Source organism: Numida meleagris, chromosome 4 (assembly GCF_002078875.1).
Source record: "Numida meleagris isolate 19003 breed g44 Domestic line chromosome 4, NumMel1.0, whole genome shotgun sequence".
Taxonomy (NCBI): domain Eukaryota; kingdom Metazoa; phylum Chordata; class Aves; order Galliformes; family Numididae; genus Numida; species Numida meleagris.
In genome coordinates this window covers 49816970-49821828 of record NC_034412.1, presented here as the reverse complement: position 1 = coordinate 49821828, position 4859 = coordinate 49816970, and the positions used below count along the sequence as shown (strand labels likewise).

The 4859-nt window shown below is 38.6% G+C and overlaps 1 long non-coding RNA gene across 1 annotated transcript in view; it reads left to right on the top strand.

The window, feature by feature from the left end:
- The window catches only part of LOC110398500, a 27353-nt gene continuing 25068 nt past the window's right edge, over positions 2575 to 4859 (top strand). The window contains exon 1 of the long non-coding RNA XR_002438419.1: positions 2575 to 2648. This is a non-coding gene — a long non-coding RNA (uncharacterized LOC110398500). The remainder of the gene's footprint in view (positions 2649 to 4859) is intronic.

Below are 4859 nucleotides of genomic sequence, written 5' to 3'. Positions count from 1 at the left end.
TCAGATTGTTGCCTCTGTTCTTTGCTCTCAGGGCCATCTCCTTATCCTTTTCCCCTTTTTCCCTTTTCCTCTTTTCCCAGGGCATGAGCCCATGGGTCCCCCATCCCCTTCATCACAGAACTGGGCCAAACACCCATAAACTGCTGACAATTGCCTTCACCTGTGCTCCCAGGGCTGACTGGGTCTTTCCTCTAGGTGCTCGATCAGTGGTTCAGGCTGTGACTCGGCAGTTCCCATACATATGGACAACTGTATATACATATTAAAAGAATATTTTGATATTGTCACAACAGTGCAAGGATTTCCCTGACTAGTGCTTAACAGAGAGTAATCTGTAAATGAGTGGCTGCAAACAAGTCACTTGGGAAAGGTATCTTTTTACCTCTCCATCAGTTCTCGATTTCCCCACAGATGAGCAAATGATAATCTTTGAAAGCCTTGGCTAGTTTGACATAATAGTTTTCAACAGAGTAATTTTGTCATTTTGGGCCAGGAATAGAAAATCAGGTGTGGAATGATTTTAAATACCAAAATTCATACATATTTCCTACAACTACTGCATTAAACTTTCAGACTTTGTTTGAAAAAAAAAAATAATTCTGTGAAGATGAAAGAGTTACATCCACAAGTGGACATAGGCTTAAAAAGAGAGAAGCAAGCTATTCGCATTTGCCTAAAATTCAGTAATCATAGAAGTCCATCACCTGTTATAATATAAATATGTAAACTAATGTATGTACATATTATATAAGTATAATATCTAAAGTAATGCAAACCCCGAACTCTTTGTATCGTCAGTGGCCAAAGGTAGGCACCTCACCAGAAAGTGATTTAGGGCAGAAGCACCATTAGGTCTCAGCTACGCAGGAAGCAGTGCCTGTTCCTGCTGCTGTACACCCAGCTGCATCACATCAAGCAGTTGGATATTTTCCTTAAGCAGTCTAAGGAGAGAGCTGTGCCTAAGAACATGATTCACATATTTACTGAGCAAGACAACTGGAAGTGCCAGAGAATTGCATGGTTGCCCCTCAGCTCTCTGCATTCATAGCAGTGAACCATTTCTTTGTTTAGATACCAAAGCAAAGCAAATTTTTCAAAAAAGAGAATGTGTCAGCTTCTATCTTCTATAGTCTATTTAAGCTCTTCCAGCATTCTGTTAATACCTGGATAATCTAATGAAGTATCCTTCTCTGGGAATTGAGGAAGTTTCAAACTTCTGAGAAAGTATGTCAGAAATGTAATATATAGTGTTCTAACCTGACGCTAACTTAGTCTCTCTTGTCAAAGTGCTTTTGTTTTGTGTAGCATACTTCAGCAATGTTTGGCGTAGTATATGAGTTATGGTGTTTCAAAGCTCTATAACCATACCAAGCAGTATCTGGACTCTTTCCTGCATGTTTGTTTTTTTCCAAAATATTTTGTCCAAAGGAACAAAACATGTTTTGCAGTTCATGAACAGCACAGAAGAATGGACCAAGAACCTGCCTAAATTCAGAAATAAAGTGTTCGGAAATTTCATTTAAAAAAGCCAGAAAATTATTTTATAAATTTGTTTTGAAAATTATAAACTCCTTCAAGGCTGTCATTTCCATTCCCAATTAAATCCTCTGGTTTCTTTTAGGTAGTCAGGTCCATCAGCATAGGTGCCCATTCAGAATCGCATGATCTGATTTATTGTCATAGTTTAACTTCATTTGGAGGAATGTTTGGAGAAGTTTGACATCAACGTGGAACTGCCTGAGGATATGAACAGTAGATCTCACTGAAGCTGGATATTCTTGGAATAAGTACAGACAACCTACCCAGCAGCTTAAGAACAATGCTCGTAACTACTGCATCTCGAGACACTGTTCAGTGCCAGCAGGATTTTTGTTTTTGTTGACAGATATTGGTTCCTGCCAAATAAAGTAAAAGTTACTGTATATGCCTGGAAGAGGAAAGACAATGTTTAAAACTTGCACTAGTTTATTCAAAGAGTAAATCCTTGAAGATATTTAAGAAAAAGTGTCCAGCAGCGCCCCTAGGCTATCTACATGCTAAAACAGGCAGTAGGAAAAAGGAGAAAATTGGTGCTTGGAGAGAGGCAGAAACATTCTTTTTAGCTTTCTTGCATTGCATTTATACACACAGTGCTCTGCAGCGTATTCTCTTACTGTGGATATGCACTTTTAAAATTAACACCACAAGGAAAGATGAGATAGGAGAAAATGATCATGGGATGAAGAGCTTGCTATCCTTACTTCAGATTTAGATGCTATACTTTAATGCTATCTTTAAGACATTAGGAATATTTGCTTAAAATCTTAGGTAGTTTTATAAGATCCCTAAAGCTTTAAAAACAGAACTAACCAAGTGAAGTTTGTAGTAAAAAGTGCAATGAGGGTTGTAGGGGAAACTGTTAAGTCAATAGCCTGAACTGTTGATTGAACACCTGCTGAAGGGGTATGACTGGCCCAGGAAGCACAGGTGCAAACAATTTACCTGTGCTTCTCACATGACCAGAACAGGTGGACCCCAGGGTGAACCTCGTGTTCCCCCCCCCCCCCCGCTCATTTAAAGGCTAGCTTCTGAAGAGAAAACCTCTATTGGATGAAGGCTATTCTCTGGGATGGTGTGCTCTATGGCTAGAGAGCCTCGTTGTTAGCTTGGTGAGTTAACTTTTCTTCCTGTATATGACTACTGGTTTTCCTAATAATACTTTGCCTCGTATTGCAGAGAAATTGTCAGAAGCAGTTTTGCTGCTTTATAGAACAAACAAGGGCATTAACAGGAATGGGAGTAGGACATGTGTGTAGTTTTTTATTCTCTGTTATGTACGTGGGGTAATTCCTAATATCTTGCTCTAAGCTATTGTCTACTGTCTATGTAGCATTCCATTTAATTAGCCTTAAGATTGGAGGCTTAAAAGGAATAGCAGTGATCTCTAATTATTGTTTGAACTAATCATGTGTTCAGAAACTGAGGATTGAATAAGTATTAAGCAGTCAGAAGACTGTTTTCAATCACAGAGGAGCAGGAGGAACAGAAGATAAATAAGTGAGATTTCTCTCTGACTCTCTTAGGTTTCCAAAATTACTAAAGCAATCTTTTTAGTAAATATTTTAGTAAAATATGCTAACTTTAGATACTCAATTTCTTAAGTTACTAATATAAATAGTGTCAGAATAGATATATTCTAATTCTTTTTCTTGTGTCTGTGTAGTATTTTAGGTAACGTTTATTTTAAAAATATTTGTTTAAGCATAGGTAGCATTTTTTTGAAGGACTCTTGAGAATGTGTTCTGGTATTTTTGTTCTTTTCAAGTTCTGGAGGAAAAAAACTAAAAAAAACCTAACAAACTGGCATTAAGATTTAAATCATTGCTATTCACAAACTGATCTTCCCAAGAAAAGACTGAGGGTTATCTCTCTAGTAACTTCTGAATCAAAGCTGCATTATTGGTGTGAAGCTAATGGGGCTTTGCAGTTATTCATGTAATTAAAAGTAACTATTATTACGGTAACTTCTCAACAGCTGTTGTACTAGAAGAGATTATGCTTTTTCTCTATCAGTAATTCCTTTAAATCTCTGATGTAATTCATAGATTATCAAATGATAACTTTAAAATAGATGCCTTCCATACATGCATTACTTATGATCTTTACTTTCAGCCCATGAGTGAGTTAAGTAAGAATACAGTAGCAGAACTCAATTTGACTAATGAAAGTAATGTGAGCATTGCTTCTTATGAACTTTATTTCTGGTTTCATTTTCTGAAGTACTTGTTTCACTGTGCTTAAAAGTGGTATAAAGCTCCTTGATGAAGCTGTGCAAGCCTTCACCCAAAAACCTTAGACTCGCTATTTAACTCTTGAACCACTAATCAAGGGTAACAGGAAAGAATGAGTTCGATAAAGGCTAGAGACAGGTTTGAAATATGACAAAAAGCTTTAGCTCTAAATGAATTTCTTCCTTTCCTTGTGGAGAGTGAAACAGGTTTTTCCTCCTGGCCAGAAAGCAGCAGCCTATCAGTGCTACAGCTGAGGTTCTCATTTTATTCCTGGCTTGAAAGCCAAAAAGAGCATTGGAATGGGATGAAGGATCGATCAGCCAGAGTTTATTATTTTCCCCTTAAGATCTAAGAAGTTGTAGGAAGCAGAAGGAAAGAAAACAAATGTCACCCTCAAAGACAAGATGGTTTGCTGGATGTCAGAGTGGATGGTTATGGAATATTTGCCTGGAGTGTTTTGTAGCACTGAGGAAAATCAGAATCAGAGAATACTGGGCTTACAAAGGAGTTTCTTTTCAAAGCAAATCCAGTTCCTTAATTTGTGAGCAGCTCTGGGCTGGAGGTGCAGTTCTGCAGGATGGGGCCCACAGGAGGGTAGTGGGTCACAGAAAGTGAGCCAGCTGTGTGTGCTTGTGGCAGGGATGGCCAACTGCATTAGAAGGAGAAGAGCCATCAGGTCAAGGGAAATGATTGTTTCTTTGCCTGGGAGATATGAAACTGAGTCTGGGCCATATCTGTTTAGTTCTGGATTCCTCACTAAATGAAGATACTGACAAACTAGAGAGAGCCCAGCTGAGCTCTATATGTGTGTTTGAGGGGCTGGAGAGCACAGTGACCTTAGGCTGAGAGCAGGGTTTGCTTAGAAGAGAAGGGTAGGGCTACACTGCTCCAGTTGCTGTTTTCACCTTCTTAAGGAAAGGGGAACTTATTAAGGATACAGTGGCTCTTTGGAGAGTTGCACAGCAAAAGGGAAAGGGGCAACTCAGCATGCTTAACAGAGGAAATTTTGACTGCGTATAAGAAAAAAATCATTAAGAGGATCTAAACACGTAAATGAGTTGTCCAGGGTGTATGTGTGTCAACGGTTTA